Source organism: Dinoponera quadriceps, unplaced genomic scaffold, assembly GCF_001313825.1.
Source record: "Dinoponera quadriceps isolate SergipeBrazil2010 unplaced genomic scaffold, ASM131382v1 scaffold555, whole genome shotgun sequence".
NCBI lineage: Eukaryota > Metazoa > Arthropoda > Insecta > Hymenoptera > Formicidae > Dinoponera > Dinoponera quadriceps.
Genome location: NW_014554717.1, coordinates 663,416 through 685,980, shown reverse-complemented (window position 1 = coordinate 685,980; position 22,565 = coordinate 663,416). Strand labels below are relative to the sequence as shown.

Sequence of the window (22,565 nt, the reverse complement as noted above, 5' to 3'; positions counted from 1 at the left end):
AGAATGCGCAAGAAGACTGCTCCGAAACTTCTGGTTACATTAGACGCGTGTACATCCGAATTCTGGATTCTACATTCCTGCGAATTTCGTCAAACTCGGGGGACCGAAGAAGATTCTCAAGATTGCGGAGAAACAAAATGTCATTATTTTCATTCACTTATACTTATTTTATACATATCAAGATAATTGAATATTATATGAATAATAATTCTAAAGTATAATAAGTCCCTCTCTCCTCTCTTTACGGACTATTCAACGTAGAGAAAACGATATCAAATAAGGACATTTATTGCGTCAAGATAGAACAATATAGCCGGTATAACGTCCTCCAAGTTCCGCAGAATGTATAGGATTGATATGGAAGCAACGTTTCGACTCTCGGTCTCTCTCTCTCTCTCTCTCTCCTTCACACGAGCATCCAAATATATAAATACACTCGCGAATGATGAATATACAAAATGAACATTGCGAGAGATCAGCGGGGAAAACGCAGGCGCGCGCCGAACAGAGACACATTGTCACTTATCGAGCTATCGGAGATATCGAGCAGGCCATTAACATCGACGCGCGGTCGATGAAACGACTATATCGCGTCTGCCGCGCGGAACGAGTTGCACAAAAGCCGCGGTTCGGCGGCGCGTTCTTCATCGGCGGATAGAACTTGATTTCTGCGCAGTGTAGGCAGAGAATAGACACGCCATCGATCACGGTATCACGTCGGGTGATCATGATTGGTGGCACAGATCGACGTCTGGGTTCCCGATAATACCCCACGGGACATGCGAGCGCGCCCTATCTGCGTGCGTGGGCGTGTGTGCGAGAGCGGCGGTCGCGCGCGTACGTGCAGGTGAATTAGAACGCGGATGTCCTCGCCGGACATGGAGACGGTGCAGTCGGCGTTAAGGAGTGCGACGAGGTGGCCGAGAGAGCCTCCCTCGCGGTAGAATTTAATGACTCACCCACCGAATTCCAAGCCGATATGCCGGGGTTATATCGCCTCGCTATATCGTTTTCACGATCGTATTCGAATTTTAATGCCGCGTTTCCAACACCGGGAAAGGGAGAGAGAGAGAGAGAGAGGGCTTAAACCGAGGAGGACGGCCTGCGGCCGGGATGGAAGCGCCTACCAAGCTCTACGTTCCTGGCTTTCCCCGTGGCGGACTTTACGATATCGCGAAACGCCCCCGCTTCCATTCGAGCGCGATGGACGTCGTAAGCTTTACGATCGTCCTCCAGCCAACGGCCCGCTTTCGCGATATTACAAATCGTTTCGATTTGCCGGCCCGCGTGTGCCGGTTTTCCCGAGTTACTAGATGGAAAACTGAAGAAGGATGAATGCCTCCGAGAGGGTAGCGGCGGTTCAGGCTTTATCGCTCTCGAGGTGATATCGATCGGGGTTACGGCCATCGCCGATGATTCTGATCGATTGACGTCGATTTTTAATCGGTCCGATGTGCATTTAAATTTTAAGATCGAATCTCCCGCCGGTCTGTCTTCCTCGCCGGTTTTCCTTCGCCTTTAGAATCCCCACAGTATATCTTTCTTCGTTTCAAATTTCACGTCTGATTAGCCGTACTTTGCACTCCTTCCGTCACAGTCAAAAGGTAAATCGTACCTGTCTCTCATCGGACGACGTAATTAATCCGGGTTCACGTTATCAATGTCGTGCGTCTAATTGAATAGCGTGCAAGCAGACTTGCGATTCGTACGCTGCAGAATGATTCCACAAGATCGTTATTTCCATGCCTCAAGCCGCGGAAAGAACACAATTGGCTCGATGGGGATTCGCGGCTTAATGCCGACTGGCGATACTTGGCATGCATCCTTGAACGCTAAACTCTCCGCGTCGCGAGGACTTTCCGTACTCGCAAACACACTCCGGGGAGAAAGGAATTTGTGAATAAAGAAGAATCTTGCTCCCCGTGCCGTACCGCCGGGGTATTATTTTCTTTCATCTCCGCGCAACAGAGGCCACACCGTTATATCGATTTTATCTTATAGCGCGCGGCCAGAAATAGCTATTGAATTTTTGAACGCGATAGTTTCCGTATTGCGGTTACGTCACGCCCGCTCGTCGATAGTTCGCGTAAGGGCGAATTAATGTGTCGCGTGTAAAAGAAATTATTACACGCCCGTTAATCTCGCGACGCATCGCAGTCGTGTAATCGCGTGTAGAAAATGTGTATCGCGCGAGCGTTTCTACACACACGTCCGTCTCGGCGAAACGCTGATTTACCAAGACGCCTCTCTGTGGCACACACGACAGTTTTCGCCCCACACTCCACACTGTTATCATAATGCTTAACATGCATTTCGCCTAAAGGATAACCAGTTTACGAAGGGCTTTAAGGTGGAGTCAACGTCACCGCAGGTTCCAGCTTAAAGTTGCCGCGGAGTTTAAGTGTAACGTAACTTCGAAATTCCTGCAGCTAATTCGGTAATTAATCCACTTATATATTACGCAATCTCGCTCGGTAAGAGCAACACAAATAATCATAACGCGTTCAGCCCGTCGGAGAATCTCGAGGCTGCTCCCTTATGCAAATAGTTTCAAAACACACACACGTTTCAACAAACTCTCGACGAATTTATAGATGAGGAAGAATTTCGGAATATTGTTACTGGTTATACAGAGCGTTTCACAACATGCGGGCGTAATTTCAGGAATGAATTCATTCACGACGCAAAAGTGACGCAAAAAGTTCGTATAAACATTCGTCCTGTCTGACCTTGTTGCCGAGTTACAGACATTTTCGCGTTTCACTAATTCTCGTTACAAACTGACCTAGCGTCGTCACATTTCCGTTTCTCAAGGAAGTGCACGAAATGATTACACCTTGGGCTTGAGGACAAGCGTCTAAACGACATATCATTGATCTTCTGATACGTTCGAATATTCTGATTAATGTTTTGATTCGCTGGCAATAAACTGGCGAAGTATATCAACGTTGTCTATTGTTGTATCGTAAACTACAGATTTTAAGTGATTCCATGTATAAAAATTATAAAATCTATAAAAATTCGGTGGATTTAAGTCTGGCGATTTAACAAACCTAACAAGAATGGTTAAAATACGAAAATGTCTGTAACTCGGGAACAAAGTTAGATAGAACAAATGTTTGTCGGAACTTTTTGTATTATTTTTGCGTCCTGAATTCGTTTCTGAAATTATAACCATGTTACGAAACACTTTGTATATGTGTAACTACGCGAGAGATAAATGCGCTTGTAACTTCGCTTCAAGACTCCTCTGTAATTTTCCCGTATATTTTTGAACAAAAAATTCGTGTGAAGCTTGTATCACAAAATCTACGTGGCGTATAAGATAAGGACGACCGAAGTTCCGCTTATCGGATGATTCTATTAATGCACCCGTAGAGGGTATCATCAAGGTTCGGCGATGGTACAAACGAGCCATTTTCCGTAAGCTATCGCTCTACATGTACGCGGAGCACAAGCCCGTCTACGAGGGAAAGCCTGAAAACCAACTTATATGCAAATTCAACGACTGTGGTCATAGCACGCCTGATGACCTAGACTGTAAGGAAACGGCACGGTCGAACGCTGAATCGACGAGCGCGTTAAAGCCGTAAGCGTGTTAAAAAAATCTAAAAGCTGCTCGCGCAAGCCGCTTGGAAATAACACAAGGGGCCTCTCTCTCTCTCTCTTTCTCTCTCCCCCTCTCTATCTATATATTTCCATCTCGCTCGCTCGCCGGCTTGTACGTGCCGCCTGTATTATATTTATGATAACGTTATCTTACTTCTGAAGTTCACACAGGCAACATAATCTTGCACTAATAATAGCGACCGGTAAACTATTTAAACTCCTTCAGCGATCGTCTTCCAGATAAATAAAACTCACGAAAGACCGTTAACCTTCTCGTGCAATTAATAATACGTAACGTACGACAGTTCTCTTCTCCCCTTCTTTCTCTCTTTTTCTCTCCTGCGGAGTCAATATATATGTATAAAAATAAATTGTCCCGTATATAAAATGTATGCGAGTAAGCGCGAGGTAAGCTGAGAGTAACACCGGCGGAAAGAGGGTTACTTATTATCAAAGTAAGTAAGGTGCTCTCGCGGCCGAGAGATATAAAAGTTCGTTCTTTATCTTCTGCATAAACACAGTGAGCAATCGTATATTCGCGAATATGAAAGAAAGAGAAGGAGGGTGGACAGATGGAAAGAGAAAGAGAGAGAGAGGGAAAGCGACGGTTACAAGGCAGACCGTAAATCCACACTATTTTGTTATTCAAAGTATAATATTTCAGCTTAACATTATACAGCTTTCGCGCGCGCGCGCGTGAAAGATCGCGCGTATTTTCAGAGTTGGGACTCTTATAAATTCCAGGTTACAGGTCGCCGACCCTGGACGGGCCTAGGCGATAAAAAATCCCGACCGTCGGAGGAGTGAGATGAAAATACCGCGCGATATGAAAGTGTTAAAGAAAACCCCGGGACAACGATAACACCCGCGCTTATTAATCCGGCTAAATCATCCGGAGGTCGGGAAATAATCCCGAAGTTTTCCAATTACGACGTTCGAGCTGCGGCAAAACCGACACCCGACGCGAAACACACGCATGCAACCCACCCTCTCATCCGATATTGCGCGCTCCCCGGCGCGCGAGGGGTGGCTCGAATGCAATCCACTCCGCGCGCTCCGGAAGGGCGAAGTGCCGCCATACGTTTTTAGTGCGTCGCACAATGCCGAACTGCACATCCTCAGACGACGGCAAGTGCGCCGAGTGCGCGCCACCCCTCTCTTTCTCGTAGTCACTCAACCCGGTCTTTCTCGCAAGCCCCGCGCGTTTCGGCCTTGCCGTACTCTAATCTTGCAGAAAGAACGGCCTCGACGGAGGGGAGTTCTCCCCCCCCCTCCCCCGCACCTGCTCTCACCTGTTTGTCCTCCATTATCTTTATTACAAAAGCGCCGTTACGTTTAATGGCGCGGCGTTCCGTCCGCGGCGGATCACCCCCGCTTTCGGCGATAAAGAAGCCGGGGATTTACAAGCGTGTGTGCGCGCGACAGGTCGTTTTATCACGGGCGGAATATCACGCGTAAAATTATATACGCCTCGGATACGTGGCGCACGGGATGTGTCTCGGGATATAATAATGTTGCACGGATAATATTTAGCCCGGTGACCCCGAACCTCGCTTCTCCGCAACGTTCAGCGCCGTCGACGGCGAGGACGGCCGGCCGTTCGGAAACGGCGGTAAAAATCTCTCGACGAGCCACTCGCCCGGCGGAATTTGAGAAAAATCTCGAAAAAAGCCACGGGGAAAGAATCTGCGAACGGGGGCGGAATTGAAGATGCGACATTGATTAGTCCGACGGAACTAGAAACTTCAGTTATGCAAATGCGGAGAAAAGCTTGCTGCTCGGCTGCGCTCTCGCAGAATCTGTATTCACGGCGCACGTCCCTCGTGCGATCTTGTCACGGCGGAACACGGCTCTCGCGGCGCGCGATCGATCCATTCGTCTAAATTAACTAACGTCGATCAAACCGAATGGCCGATGCGCGAGCGGTGGTCCAACCGATATTCCCTCCGTTTTCTCTCTCTCTCTCTCTCTTTCATCTTTCGTCGTCTCTTTTTAGTGTAGTGGTCCGGGAGAAAGGGAAAGATTCGATTAAATTCTATGGGAAGCCGCGTCGTGCGCCATGCGTTTCGCTACTTTTCGGTTTGCGCGCCACGTGCGCGCGGCTACGAGAACGAGCGGAGCGTAACGCATCGGTTAGCAGGGTGCCTCTTCCTTCATAATCCCGCTTCGTCCCGCCGCGGGCCTAATATAGATTTTTACGATAATGGCACCGCTATAAAATGTTCCCGGTCCGTTAATCGCACGGTGGAACATCCAGCGACGGTAACTTTTCAGTCAGCCGCTCGTTCCGTTCGTTCGGCCGGTCCCCGTTCGGTTCTCGTGAAATCGGTGAGCCGTCCTACCCAACGCTCGATCCATCATTCAGGGGGATGAAAGGAGAAGCCGAAGGAAAAACTCGCGAGACAATAACGCGAATGCATAGTGAACGAAGAGTTTTAAGTGGGGGCGGCCGCGTTGTTAAAATTCGCGGAGTCGCGCTGAAAACGTGATATCTTTTCGTAACCGCGCCACCTCGAATATGTTTCGGAATAACGCCGCGACCGTGTCAGGGAGCGATTAACGGGGCGAGCGAACTAGCAGACGAGCGGCGCCGCTGCTGTTTTACGCTAAATCCAGATCAGCTGAAAACACGTTCCGACGCGGATTCGTTAACGTCGGCCGGCCGATGCGCGGAAACCGGCGGCGGCGGTGGAAAAAAGGAACTGCCACGGGGCATTTCCATAATCCAGGTTCATCCCCCGGCACCGTCACATTTTTACGAGCGCGCCCGGCATAAAATTCCGTCCACGCGGGCCTTGTTCGCTTTGCGAAACAAGAAGGGGAGAAGGCGCGATGGCCTGTCACGCGATGCTACACTGGAAAACGAAGGGGTCGCGCCAGAGGCAAAGGTCACGCGGACATTATCCTCGTCCAGCTGAAGGAGAGAGCGATACCGGAGGACGCGATGGACGGAGGACGAGGGCGGGAGACAGTGAAGGAGGATGGAGATAAACTGGACGATGCGAGAGGGAGAAATGGAGTGATATAAAGCAAAGGGGGCGCGTGAGGGGGGAGAGAGGAATGGGAGAATAGACAAGAGACAAGGAGAGACTGAGAGAGATAAAAGGGCACGGGTGTGTGATGGAAAGAATGGTAGCGTGATGCTGAAAGAGAAAGAGAGAAAGGAGGGAAGAGGAAGGAGAGAATGAGAGAAAGAGGGGGAGGGGGGAAGAGAGAGAAGAATGTTCAGAGCCTCGGTATTTCACCATGAAACCATGTAACTTCCGACGGAATGTACAGTGGCAATGGCCGCGTGTATATATCACTTCTACCCTTAACCACCGACCACCCTACTACGACGCCGGCAGCGACGTTCGTAGAGGCGCTCACTGACCGTGACGCATTTTACGCTACGTGCTCGCTGTCGCGCTGACTGAAATATGTGACTGAAAACACGCGACACATTTGAAATTGTTGTCTTCGGCATTCGGCCCGGTCTCGGTCGAGTCTCTATCGAGTAAGGACATTGACGTGTCACTGCATTGTTACTCAAGCTGAGAGAGCAAACGACAAAAGATCTCTCGCTCCGCGCGAGATTTACGATAGAGAGGACGGGGAAATTTACGGCGACGACGGGGAAAAAAGTTTCCGAGGCCGCTTCACGCGCGCGCTGTATCGACTGAAGTATTAATATGTAAATAAATTATGCCACGGCGATCCTAGAGGATAGCATCGCCGAGTCGTTTTCGCGGAGACGGAGAGGCGAACGGCGGATACTCGCGTACGATGGTGTCGCGTTGCCGCTCAACGAGCCTTTTGCTATTATGATAACAAAATTATTTCTCAATCGCTTCAGCCGCACCGAGAAACAAATATTTGACATTTATAAATAGAATTATCATACAGATGGGAGAAAAGTACTTGGCGGTTATTTATTTGTGGGGTATAAGGTTTCTTTCACAGGGAGATAAATAAGGTTCACTTCATAGAAACAAGGTTTATTTCTGTAAACCTTGATGAACCTTATATCCCGCAAATAAATTTTTAAGTGTTTTTTCCAGTGTAGCGAAATAATTATAGTTTGGTAATGTATGGTCGGTCCAAATCGAGGACCGAAATGTTCGGTTTTATAATTTCCGTTGTCAATGCGAAAAAAAGAAAAAACTGTGAAAAATGACACGTGTCATTTTTGGAAAAAATTGTAGCGAGGAGAACCATTTTTCTAGTAAGTATTGCTACAATGTCAGTGGTAATAACTTTACATATCGTTACTACTATTTCTATGATTAAGACCATAAGAAGGGTATAGTTGAGGCCAAAGATAACTATAATTTCTTTCAGAGCGGCAGCCGCCGCGCGAGAACGACCACGAGCGGATTGAAAGATCTACAAGAGACAACCGTAGCGAGAATCGCGCGACATAGCTGTGAAACACTTTCTCGACAGTGTCGAAAGAATCACGAGACTCTCTCTCTCTCTCTCCCTCTTTCTATCTTTCTTATCCCCTTTCACTCTCTCTCTCTCTCTGTCTATCCACCACAAGCTCGCCCGACCTCTTCGAGGGTGGCTGAATAATAGAACAGAGTCGTCGTAGCTCGGGGCCGGCCAACCTGTATTCTCGCACCCTCCGCCGACTAGTAGGGAATAGTTGTGAATAACGATGCCCAGGGGAACGCCGTCCCCTTGTCGGTGCTGGCGTTTTCCAAGTACCGGAGCCATCAACCCTCCCTCCCGCCGCCCGCTCTCGCCAGCTACAGAAGTGACATACAGTTGACCATGCTTTCTATAAAATAAAATACATGTCGCGCTGCTTTCCCCTCTCCCATCTCTGCGAAGGACACACATGTGCACACACACACACACGGGGAAGACGCGAGGGGAGGAAAGAAGAAGAAGTACTATCGTCTCTTGTTTCCATCCCTCCCGAGAGCACGACGTGACGTGAAAGGCAAAGAGCGGGGTGTCGAGTTTGAGCGCCAATCGATGGCGAGGCTTCAATCGCCGGCTGACGTGAGTAGATATTTTTTCGTCTCGACCGGCTAAGGTGAATTACGATTTCAGAACGTTGCGCGCGCTTCGACCTTAATTTCATCCAGATATAATGGTGGAACGTTGAAAGGAGAGATCGCGCGAGTTGCGAGTTGTTTTTTTTTTTTTCGTTACGAGCGATGGAGAGAATTCGCAGAAGTGAAATGCGAAATCGCAGGACTATCTCGCTCGTGGTGAAGCTATCGGAAGATCCCCTCCCCCTGCCGCTCGTGTTAACGCGTTCCCGCAAAAAAGAAAGAAAGAAATATCTGCATAAAATTTCGTATCGCTCGCTTTACGTGAAGAACTAATGAAATAACGCGCTCATGGAAGTGTACGTAAATCGTGCACTTTCCGATTAAACCGCGGATAAATTGGAACACCATCGCTGTCGGGGAAGTATCTCATTTTTCCGCTTTTCCCTTAATTAATATTCACCGGCGTGTCTTGATTAAAATAAATCGTCATTTTTGAGAGCGCGCCGCCGCCGTATCGCTGACCGGGCGGCGGGACGAAAAAAAGCCGAGGTTCGTCGCGCAATTTACATGCGGGACTACAGAAAAGGCCGGTCGATAAATCAGAATTATCGGCGACGCATTACACCGTGACGCAATTGATATCGTTAGCCGCGAAGGCCCGGCGTTAAAGCCAAAGTTAAAAAAAGAGGTTGACATCGTAATGCGATTGTTCGGGAGCCGCGGGAGCGTTAACAGGGTAGATCCCATCGAGATAATTCCCGTCCCCCGGTTTTGCACATATTTGTCCCGTTTATTCCGCGAGCAATTGTTTTCCGGAGGTGTAAGACCGACTCCCTCCGAAGATTTTCCGCTTCGCGCTCAATCCGTGCATTCTCGTGCCTTTGACGGGGCGCGTCTACCGACGCTTATTTCTACGACGGGACGACGGTATTAAGTTGGCGATACGCAGAGGAGCGGAATTTGAAAACAGGTTACATCGAGATAAACCGAGAGCTGAAGCGGTGCAATTAGAGCGCGAGAAAAGCAAAGCCGGGGACACGGGCGGCCGGGTGGGTCGCCTGACACTACATGTTTGGCCGAGGAAGACAAAGCAGAAACCATTCGGGCCGCGCTGGCCGCCCCCGCGGGAGTTGACGAGCAAATGGGGCAGAGGGCTGGAAAACTTAACAATGCCCGGGGTCGTCGCGTCACGGCGCGTAGGAAGGCCATAAGCGGGGTTTCGCGAGGAGAAGAACGGCGAAAGAGAGAGAAAGATGGATGGATAGAGAGAGAGAGAGAGAGGGAGGGAAAGAGGAAAAGAGCGGACCAGCCGAGAAAGACGAAGTGCTACTAAAAGTGTCATCCCTCATTCCCGCCGCTATTTAATAGCGCGTTTACCCTCGGGTAAACAGGAGCGTCCACGATAAATCGCGACGCGGAGGGGTGGTCCGCGACCAACTGGTTACGCGCGATCGAGCGGTAAATCCTAATTATTTGTCACGGTAACGCGATCGAGCTCACCTCGACGTTCCTTACGACGCGATCTTCCTCTCGGCTCATCCGTCATCAGTGCCTGTCGTTGAAGGAGGGCGCGAAAGATGGCCGGGAACATACATACCGCGTACATTTTTCGGACAATCGAGGGGCTTAGGTGTGCGCGTGTGACAGCCCACGCACGCGAACGCGTCCGGTTATTTTCTTTCGCGACTCCGTCGCGCCGTCCCGGAGATACACGCGGGCACTCGGCCAAGGTGCCATTTCCCCGCGAGCTCGCAGAATCCTCTCTCGACACCTACAGAATTATCGCGGCCGCCTTCCGTTTTACAATTCCCGAAGGATCCCTCCCGGGTAATACGAGCGGGATACTTATTTTCCGACACGGGCGAACGGACGCGCGACGGCGAGCCGCGCGGCGAACGGCTTCGCCGGGAAATCCACCGGAGACACTCGGGAGTGCTTTATCGTTATTCGCTGCATACATATCGGCGGCGCCGCGGTCGAGCTTCCGAAGTGGATGTTCTTAATGCACTCCCTGGCCGCGAGCGCAAGGCGTCCGCTCGTTACCGCAGCGAGCACACGCTTCGGGAACACGCATTGTGCTTTGTACTTTGTCGGGAAACGTCACGTGTGGGTACCTTCGCGTCAGATTTTTCGCAAGAACTGCATTTATATACGTCTTGCGTTCTCTCTTTTATTTTCATTGTACGGGAAGATTTCATCTTTTCAAGAAAAAACTTTTCAACAAAAATAATAGGACAGCATCGTTAACACTCGTTACTTCAGCGAGTGCACGCTCGGGGGGTTATTGTGTTTTGTATTTTCACGAGGAACACCACGCTACGTATCTTTCCTACGTATCATATTTTTGACAATAGCTGAATGTATTTTACGTTATCTTCTTTTTTTCACTCTCATTGTTCGAAAATTTCATCTTTTCGATAACGATTACGGGATACATTGTCAACGATGACACTCGTTATTTCAGCGAGTGCGCGCGCTCGATGGACGCTGTGCTTTGTATTTTATCGAGGAACATCACGTGCGCCTTTTCGTATGAAATTATTGATCATTGCTGATTGTTCGTTCTTTTACACTTTCACTCTTTCACTTTCATTGTTCGAAAAAATTGTATCTCCTCAACAAAGATTATAGGCACACATCGTCAACGATAACTTCACGCTCGTTACTGCAGCGAATGCGCGCTCGAGGGACGCTTTGTCGAAGGAAACAATGCTGCGTATTTGTCGAATTTTGTCAATAGTTGAATGTATTTTGCGTTAATTTTTACTTCCATTGTCGGAAGATATCATTTTTTTATCCGCCACAATGAACGTTCATTAAGCGTGAAACCATCGTCGGCGATGTAACAGGCTTTACCCGCCGACCGTGCATTTCGGGCGACGAAAGCGCGCTCGCGCCTCTCTCATCGCAATACATGATTTCTCCGATTTCGCGGAATTCCCTCGTGAAGCATTTCGAACTTCTCGAAACTTCAGGATGTGATATATCGGGGATCCGCGAAGAATTCTATTCCCGACGGGGAAAACTCGATGCAGCCACGTGTTTTCTGCGCGCGCGAGAGAGATCCCATCGTGGGGGCTGCGAACGTTCCGCGAGGAAGTCGACACAAAATCTCGATGGAAACTTTCGAAAAGCTTCCGACCGCCCTCTTCGGCATTACTTCCGCCTCCGCCTCGCCGTCATCCAAAATCCGTTTCCTAAATCTCGTACCCGGCCGAAGCTGCTCCCACCGTAAAATCACGCGCGCGTAAAACGGGCAATAAAGGAAGAGGACGGGGAAACGCGCGCGCGAGTGCGCGTTTTCATGTAAAACGGAAAAGGATTAACGAACCGAAAAGCACTCAAACCTATCGCGCACGGCTATAAAACGCTAGAAAAATTATCGATACAGAGGCTGCCCACGGTGAGGAGATCCGACTTCTCTCGTTCGCGTTTACAGACGACATTGTGGTCCGCGTAGAACGTAGTCATCGCCTTATCTTAATCCGAAGGGGAGTGGGGAATAAACGTGCTTATTATTTTTCAACGAGCCAGCCGTTGTCGTTGAAACCGAACACGCGACTATGGAGCGCACGAAAACAAGGCGTGTTATACGGACGTTACACCCGACTTGCATATTTTAATCACTATCGAGATGCCTATCACAGTATGCTTTACATCCCCCCCCCCGGCGGGGAAGGGGGGAGGTGATGCCGACGGGGTGCGCTGGCGACCAATGAAAACGAGGTGGAGGGCCGCGAGAATCAAGCCTTTCGGAAGAATTGACTCGCGGCGGGAGGGGGAGAGTGGAAAAAGCCGACGGCATAATAGCGATTTCCATCAGGAGACGTTTAAGGTACTGTGCAAAGATGTCGGCGGCACGGGGAACGAAGGCGAAAGCAGCCCTCGTGGGGACAAGGGAATGAATAGAGGCTCCGCAGGCGATGAAGATGGCGAACGTGCGGCGAGAGAAGGAGACTGCGCGGAAAGCCGGCGGAGGAAAGAGCGGGAGGGAGAGAGAAAGAAGCGACGGCAAGAACGCATCCGACGTTCGACTTATTCAAATGAGCCGATAGATTGAGCCACGAAGGTGCCATTTGTTTCTTCCTCGAAATCTTCTCGTACGCCCCCGACCCGATTTTGCCGCCAAGACTATTTCTCTTTCTCGGTTTGCAGCATCCTCGGGCGGCTGCAACTCGCCGCGATTGCGAAGCGGCGACTTTAAATAAACAACGACTTTAAGTAAACCTGGTTATTGAATCAACAGGCTATTAATATTATTGTCGCCGCGCATAATGTCAAAAACGTCACGTTCTCTCCTTCCCGTCACGGCTTAAATCGACCGTCTATGTGTATAAACCTCCGTGGAGACGATAGGTACAGCAATGTTTAATGTCGCCGCCAATTTTTGCGCATTATTTCCTCTCTCTTACTCCGTCGCAATAAAAATAACGCTATGACGGGACTTTAACTGCGCGAAAGGTAAGAAGAAATGGACCGAGGGAGAGAAAGAAAAAGAGAGAGAGAGAGAGAGAGGGGGAGAAGCGAGTTGCTTTACCGGTGCACTCTCGCGAATGCGTCCGTGACGGTGACCAGTTGGGATAATGGTCGATCGCGAAGAGGCGAGCAATTTTCATCGTTAACGAGTGCGGGTCACGAGGATGAAAATAAAAATCGTCGGAAGAAAAGGGGCCGGAGCGAACGAGGAGTACGAGGAGAAAAAGAGCGCCGGGAGGAAGACCGCGAGAGGAAGAGAAGACGCGGAGATAGAGAGGGGAAGAGAGACAGAGAAAGAGACCGGGGGGCAAGAACGAGACCGGGTTGAAGGAGGGAAAAAAGTGTTGCAACGGGCCGACGGGGCATTCCCTCCGATTTTCCACGTCATTTCCCCGCATCCGTTGCGATAGGAAATTTCCTCGGCTCTGCCGTGATACGACGAGCAGAGAGAATCAGTCGACCGGACTCGAATCGGTGCGTCCGCAGTAACGTGCGAGAATCGCGAACTCACTCTCTCTCTCTCTCTCTCTCTCTCTCTTTTCGTCGGTTGTTCTGCACGTGTTACTTCCTCTTTTTCCTCCATCCATCCATCCTGCCGCTCGGCGCACCTACTCTTCGNCCCCCCCCCCCTATTTCTCTCATCCTCCTCCTGTTCCCCATCATCTCTTATTTGCTCCTTTTCTCTTTTCCCGCAGTTTCTCACATCGGGACTGCGCCGGCAGGAACGTGAAAATCAGCGGGAAGAGAATACTATTCCCCGACGCTCTCTTTATACTTCCGTTCAAACGACCGTCGGAACCGTAACGAGCGCTGCAGGCTAAAAACACGATCGTGTAATCGGCGCCTTATGCGATTTTAATCGGACGGCTGTGGGCGCATCCGGCCATTGCAATCCACGTTTCCGAACGACGTCGAATAGCAATGATACCAATTTAAATATCGCCCATACGTCGATACCGACTTTCGGTCCTTTTTTTTATGCTTCGCAAACATATAGCTATATCGCATGAAAATAATTCGGTGTCTGTTGTTTAAATGTATGTATGTAATTCCATTTATTGAATCGAATAAATTGGTTACGGAGATGATTTTAGTGATCGAGCAATAAATTTCATATTGACTACTCGTACGTCAACAAGTAACAAACAAACGCGTAATCTCCCCCCTCTCTCTCTCTCTCTCTCTCTCTTGCTTTGTATTGCACGTATATACGATGATGAAAACGGCAACGAAATTATAAATGCAACAATGCGTCCCTCAACGAATTTTTTTTTCAACCTACAAATCCGCACTTCGATGTCAGTGTAGCGCAAAGAACACCAACTCGACGAGGTACTCGTGGGTTTTCATTTAAAACCTCGCGACACGAGAAAACAAAGACGAAGGTAAACGAGAACACGGAGACGGCAGGAAGAAGCCGTACATCGATACCGGAAGCGGTCACAATCTATGTCAACGTGCCCACACACACACACACACACACACACACACACACACACACACACACACACACGTGACGCTTCGCACATGGTGCGCATTCGGATCTCGCGTGCGACTAGTAAAAGTAACCTTACCTCGCCTCAAAGAGAACAATGAAGACGTTGCGTCGAACTCGGCCTTCCTGTTGACCGTGAGAACGGAATTACTCACTCGTAATGAGCCAACACCCTCATCAACTAAAAACCGCTCCCATTGTCTCAGAGCGATTTACTTTTCCCCACAGTCTACGAAGATAATGACTTTTCTTGAAAGTGATAGCGATTACGCTGACCTTGCCGTAAGTGGCATCTTCCTCAGAGTACACTGTAATTTATGAAGTACAGGCTAAGGAACGCTACGTTTTTACGCATCTCTCTCTCTCTCTCTCTCTCTCTCTCTCTCTCTCGTCCCCTTCCCTCTTTCTCTCTTTCTCGCACGTGAAACCCCTCGGCGAAATTTCGAATTCAGTACGCGCCATGCGAAGCAATAAATTTCAGCGAACAATCAGTCGAGGGGTTGGCTTTTAATGACCATGCTGCGAGCCCGGCTCGCACCCACGTTATTGGAGCAACCTGATCGATTAGATACCGAATATTTCGTGATTTTTCCTTCCCTCGTTACGTCCCTCAGCGCTCCTTTGGTCTGGACCAAGGGCGATCGATTCATTTTATTATTTGCCCGGTCATCCGACCGATGGCCCAATCTCGCATTTAATAAAGTTCTCTTGTCTCTCGGTACTCTTTATTCGTATTTAATGAGAAATCGCGAATAAACGGGGAGGATTCTTCCAGCTCGGAGTCGGAAAGCCGTCGCAAGAAGCAGGTGATCCTTGCGTAGAGTACATTCAGTGAGAGATCTAATTAAGGATATAGTTAGGGAATTCAACTTTCTCGCGGAGCAAAAAAATCACTAGGTGTATAACCGTATAATAAGATAAAAGGATCAGTACTTGGACACGTACCTAACTACCTAATTGTGGATATTCTTGTTGTTTTGGTTTTTAAAAAAGAATGTTTAATCTTTAAACATAAAATATTTGTATATACTCAATATACATATGTATATTCTATGTTGAAAGTTTGAATATTCGTATTTAAAGAGCAAAACAATAAGAATGTCCAGAGTTAGGTGTTTAGGCATTGATATTTTTACTTTGATTACGACATTGCCACACCGCGCGAGTTTCGCCTCGCCAGACATTGCAAACCATTTACATTGTGAGCACACTGTGCGCAGCAGCATTATCTATCGGTAGCATATCAGTCGAAGCTTTTACAATTTTTGTGACATAGAAATCGATGGAATGAGAAATCTAAAAGTAAGCGAGACCGGGATTATATGGCCTCAGAAGTATGTTGCTCATGTGTTTTCGTTTAGTATGTATCTTGAGAGAAACAGTGAATACAAAATCGCGAAATGATCCTCTTGTAACACAGATACCTTTCCCTAAATGTCACTAAAATCGGGATAATATTACAATTATGAAAAAGAGAAAAAACTGATTTAATAGTAGCAAAGTAAATTTTCGAGACTCAAAATTTTTTATTAATATTCTTTATCGTGAGTGAATAAAATTAAGCTACTAGCTAGAATAAAGTTTAGTCGCAAGTATATGATTTATTCTGTTTCGGATACTAAATGTAATTTTTATTCATAAAATGATTGAAATTGAGCATATGGACGATCAGGATAAGGTTGGTCCATATTTAAGGCTAACCGTGGCTTAGCATAGCGTCTAGTTTTAGTGGCAGTACTATCGAGCAAACAGTGTGTCATAATTTTATATGCGACCTTCCTACCCTGTGCTGGGCAACTGAACTCGGTACAAGGGCAAAATGACCACATTGCTACGTGTTTGTACTTTGGTTATTACAAAACAAAATATACGATTAACAGGATCGCAGTGGACACCACATATATAGAAAAAAAACTGCCTCTATCATGTTTGTATAATCAATCACAACAATTAGTTGCCTGGGAAGTGGTAACTTCGACATTCTAAAATATGGGGTATTTAGCCCCGACCTTCTCTAAAACTGACAATATTTCTCTGGAATCTTCGAGAGTCCAGGTTAATCCGTCAGTCGGCGATCTATCATGAAACAGGGAAATCTGAGCAGTTGGCAGTGTGTTAAGAAACCCATTTCTATATCGCTTGTTCAGAGAACACACAATTTACACATGGCCGATCGTCGATGACCGGTCGTTCGTGCCGACTCGTGACCCACTTTCGACGAGTGATGGATACTGCCGGACGAATGGGAAATAAAAGACCGAAGGTAAGTTTACATCGAGCCACCTTCCGCCACTTTTCGCCCTGCGCCCCGTCGCCTATTTCGTCGGACGATAGCGCGCACCCATGCTCCTGTAAGCGAGTAAGAAGTCGCTTTCCAGCCCGTAAAAGTGAATGCATAAAAGTGCGCGTCGCGAATGCATAAAATGGCGAATAAACCCCGTCATAGAATATTCCTGCTTATTTCTTCCCCGTCTCTTTCCGCTCGCCCGCTTCTCTTTCGCGTTCTCTCTTTCCCTCGTACCAACCCCCCTCGCCCCGTCGGCGAGACGTTGCACACGAACGCGCGTTTACCTCTCCCCCAACCAGGATTGAGTTGCACTACACTATGCTGGCGGGAGGGTGCGTCCTATACTCGAATCTATCGACTTTCACGCGCCCGCCATCCGAGCCAATCTTGCGTCCCACTCCCGCGAGGATCACAATGTTGCCGGGTAAGTGGCAGGAGGCTTGCGTACCCTTTGACAATCTCGGCCATATTCGACTCGTGAGATTTTCATCGCCCGCTTATTCCCCGAGAGCGGGACCGGAACGATATCGCGAGATACCGGCGAGAACTCGAAGGGTGGACGTGCGATCATGGGGGAAATATAACCGTACATAGTGAATACGGGGCCCCACGAGGTGTGTTACGACTTACATCGACACCGGAATCCCTCTCACAGGGTCTCTGATGGGGAAAGAATGCGGCTGGATTATTTTATATATAGGCCTTTAGTAGACGTTATCAATTATGCCGGTGAGACATTGTCTCGCGTGGAATCGTCCCTCGCGCTACTTCGCGGCATTAAGACGTCGACCTCCGGCGGGAGAACGATAAGCGAGAGGCGGCAGGGAGGGCTCGATGCACTTAACTCGAGAAAAAGTCCTTACTCCTCCGTCCGCGCGCAGATATGGAATGTATACATATGAAAGCGGTGCCGGGAATACGATCGCCGGGTGTATGCGGAGCGCGCGTGCAAAGTTACGCTCGTGGATCACGGCGCGATCCAGACGAATGGCCGCGTTTCTCCACGATAAGCCGAAGAGAGCTCATCCCCCGGCTCGATAAGTTCCCGTCTCTTCCTCTGACCGATAGCCGAGTATATTTCGATATCAACTAAATATACCGAACGACAGAGAAAATCAAGGGAGAGCGGAGCGGATTCGTCGGAAGTCCGCTATTTTCAAGTAATTTTCCGGTAACGAGCGTGTCGCGAGTGTACGATCTGCAGTGCAGCACGAATCCGTATATTTTCATTTATTACACATTTTTCGGGCCTTAATTGTAAAATCCGACCCCGTACGGATTTAAATACGTTCGCGAGAGAGTTTTGAAAAATAGTGTGACGAACTGATATGATTTTTCCGAGTCAATGTTGAGTGCAGATGCACCGAGAGACTCATTTAGTTGATCCAAACAAAATGCTTGATTCGATATGGGTAAACAAGTTTTCTGATTGTGAGAGCCAAAGTTTGGTTCTCTGAGACGAAAAGAGAAAGGTTTTATTCAGGGAATCCAAACTTTGGTTCGGAGAATTTTAGTTTGAAAAATCGCCTGCACCACAAACGGGCTTATGTTAATCCCGTGCGATTTTCTAAATTCCATATCTGAAAAACTGTGGAGAGAAAGAGGTTGACAAAATTCTCGAATAAAGCGCAACTTTTCTACTTTAACGTTTGATCATGCATCGCGACTCTTTAACGATTTCTCGAGGAACTCATTGATCACGCACTTCTCTTCGCTATACAGTCTTGAGACACAATTCACCAGGTCTGTCTGAGCCATAATGCGGCCAAAGGGTTAAGAAAAGAATAAGATTGGTCTATGCTTCGAAATATTCTCAGTGTGAAATGGACCTTAAACATAGTACATACATATGTACATTTAGGGAAGTCGACCTGAAAATGGCTGAACCAATCAGAGTAAAAAACACTTTCCGCTTCACTTTCCCTTGATTCTCTCTGGATGCGTTTAGAAATCCTGCACGACAGGTAGAGTAGTGTTTATTAACCAATCGTAATATAGAAACCTCTATCTTGATTGCTCAATGAAATGCTACTCTACCCGTCGAATAGGATTTCCAAGCGCATTTCCCTCTGCCGGACGAGCGACCGGTGGGCCGATCCTCCGCCTCCGCAAACTTTGACGCTTCTGTCTACCCGCAGAGCACGTGAAGAATATGCTCATCCTCTGAAGCGGCAAGCGGGAAAGGAGAAGAGCGGAAGGCGGAAGGTACAGTTAAACACAACAGACCTACGCTTTGGAAGACTACGCGCGGCGGGCAGGCCGCGGCGAAGGGATGCGCAGCGAGTTTTGCTTGCTTTCGTACTTTACATGCCGGTTCACGCGTGCAAACAGCGCGCCGCCGCTTTCTACGTACGCTTGCACATCGCCGGTACGGGGAACGACGGTTGCGGGCGAAGTGAGAATGTAAATCAGACGACGCGGAGTTACACGTGACTCACGGGCTGTGCGCGCCGTCGTCTTTAACACATCGCGGCCTCGCAGACAGACGTTTCGCCGACAGCGCACGCTTTCGAAATTCGCTCTTTTCGTTCGCCTCGCGCGAGAGATAAAGCGCATATGATATCTCTTAAGCGTTACGCTCTCTTCGAGGGAGCAAAAAGAAAGGGGAAAAAAGGCGTCTCGGACGACCGACGCTGAGTGACACCGCGCAACAATATCGTTTGATACCGTATCGTGTGGTGTGCATCTCCGCTTGATCGATATGAAATTCCCAGTGAAATGCGCACACGTCTCGCCGGAAGTACGCGATTCCGAAGACGAGGATCGACGGTTATTGTAGGACGAGAAAGGCGAGCGAGAGAGCGAGCGCGCGCGGGCGCGCACTGAGCGATTCGTTCGCGAGGACTGCGATCAAATCTCGCGAACGTCATGGCGATCGGAAACACGATTGAAAATATTTACGAGGATGTGGGTGTCAGGACGCATCATCGCGTGAAAGGATCGTCCGTTTTCCCGCGGCATTTGAGACAGGTATATCCGTTCCGAGAGCCCTTCGCGTCTGACCGGGTTCGATTGATCGTTCCACCTCCGGCTGGTGTATATTCGACACAATACGGCTCGACTTTAATATATCGTCGATATTACCGGCTTGCGGAAACGCGGCGAAAAAGAGCAGCGTGGAAACGAAACTCGGGCGCGAACGAGCGAAAGAAAGAAGAAAGGGGGAAGGAAAGAGAGAGAGAGAGAGAGAGAGAGAGAGAGAGAGGATACGCGAGGAGAAGGACGAGAAAAGGACCCGCCATCCTTTCTTCCGCCCGCCGCTAAAGAGTTTACGCGGGTTACGAGTGAGAACGGCGTGCGGCTCGGAAAATAAACAGGAAAGGTGTAAGTACAACTGACTTTTCAAAATCTCTCCCCCCCCCAATTTCACTTAATAGACTCTCGCCACGCCGGTGAATTGCAAATCGTTAAACGTATATATATATCGTTAAACGATATACCGGCCGTTAGCATTTTCTCGCGTCCTATTTGTTACGCAATACGTGACGCACGAAAAGTCGCTCTCGGTCGTCGGTCAAGAGGAAACCGAGCGGTTGGGGGAGACGATGGGGAGGGAGGAGAAGCGGAAAGGAACACGCTATAAAATGTAAATAACCAATTAAACGAGGAAACTGCATTTTAATGATCCCCGGGGTATGCAAAGCCGCGGAAAATCCAGCTTTGGGATTACTCGTTCTTAAATTATTTTCCGTGCCGATTCCCCCCCCCCCTTGATAACCGTAAGCCGTTTGCAGCGTGCATGAATAAATAAGACGTTCGGCGCTGCTTAGCGACGAGAGGGAAAACCGTGCCCTCAAAGAAAAGTGACTCCGTCGACGCGCCGTCAACGTTGGATACCGCACCAACTGCACCGTCTGCGTTGAATCTTTCGTATTTCGACTTTCTCACTCAGACCTGAACACCGCTCTCGCGTACGTGTCGACGCGAATCGAGTCTAAACCAATGCTCGGAATTATTAGCATAAACGAGGCGATTTTCATGAGCTTTTTACGCCTTTTTGACGTTCCAGCTCGCTTGGTGGGCCACGCAACTGACAATTGCGGCGCCCAGCCTTAGGACTGTTGATTATTCTATAGCCTGTTGGGGATGTCAACTGTTGTGATATTAATAATAATAATAATAATATTAATAAGCTCGACATAATAATAAATAAATCTGTATTGCCGCAGAAAAATATCCACTAGATAAACCGATTAAATGATATATCCGATTGTTATTTTTATTTGCCCGATCAAGCGATGGGTGCCTTTATCCGATGAAGTTACCGATGGAACCTAATCGGAAAATTAATCACCCTTTGTATATCCGTTGTAACTTTCATCGGTTAAAAGCGTTACAATGATCGGATGAAGATGAATAATTAAGACGGAATGACTGGACATTACACTGGATGTATCCGTTTGTTACGTTTTAATTGGATTATCCGATCAGATATTGATGATCGGATATTTTTCTCAGTGCATCGTATAAAAATATTATATGTAAGTTGTTGTTTCGACCGGAATCTTTCAGGTATCACGAAGCGCCTATAGTGAGAGCGAAACAAATTTGTTCGGACAACAGGGAAACTTGTTAAGAGTATTAATTGCTATTTGCTGGACATATATGGACGGGCAAGATAATTTGGTTGTGCCAATTAAATTTTATTGCTCGTCGCAACGACGAGTTGCTACAATAGCAGAATTATTTTCTCCACGTAACACATTTTTTTCTCGCTGTCACTATATCAACGAACAATTTGCTGTTGTAGCAAAACTTGTTTTCTCCGGGTGAGGCTGCGCGTCACGGCTCTATCGTTGCTGGGGACGCCGGGCGAGGTGGAGCGGCGGGAAGGCGTCGCCCTTAAAAGTCGTTTATACAAATAATCCCGAGCACCGGTCTAAACAATATTTCTCAACCGCTGCACCCATTCTCATCCGTAAGCCCGACATTCGAACTCTCCGGCGAGGAAAACCGCGTTGTGCGCGTCTTCTTCATCCCCCGAATGGAAGAAAGGATTTCCCCCTCCGTCCCTTCCTTCGCGCCCGCTCTGTGCGTCTACTTATGCGCAAAGGACCCTCCGTCGCGACGCGCGGGCTTGATTTCAATTAAGCGCGCTAACTCCACCGGGACTCCCTTTTTTTTCCGAGCGCCGTGTCGCCGATGCTTGTATTCAGCGCGCTGGAAGAAGTCTACTTTCACGCGAGGACGAGACGACGACGACGACGCAAAAATGTTATCTCGTTTATTTCGTCCTCTCTCTCTCTCTCTCTCTCTCTCTCGTTGACGAGAACGCGACGACAGGCGACAGACGGTGTCCGGCGAAATAACGAAACACGGTCGAAACATCGGTGAATATCGTCGGATTCGCGACGGGTAGACGACTTCCAGACTCGAGAAACGTCCCGAGAGACGTCCGACAAGAGAACGAGGAGGAAGGAAAGAGGAGAGATGATAGGTCGAGTTAATTGCGATTTCAGATGACGTTACTGAACAATGAACGACAGACACGTGTCTCGCGTCTGGGGGACGCGCTGCGGGGAGTCTCGGGTTATGATATCAGGCCGATATCGGCGCTTACCGCGGCCTCCATTCCCGCAACGCAACGTCGTCAATCAAGTGGATACCAACGCCAACCTCGGGCGGGAGCTTCGCGGTCCGTCCATGCGTGCGAACGCGTCTGGAGAGACACGTACCTCGGGACGACAAACGCGCACGGATCCGTTCCGGGGGG

General features: G+C 48.6%; 1 protein-coding gene across 12 annotated transcripts in view; it reads right to left on the bottom strand.

The window, feature by feature from the left end:
- Positions 1 to 22,565, bottom strand: part of LOC106741127 — a 197,703-nt gene that overhangs the window by 113,421 nt on the left and 61,717 nt on the right. The gene's annotated exons all lie outside the window — the stretch shown is intronic.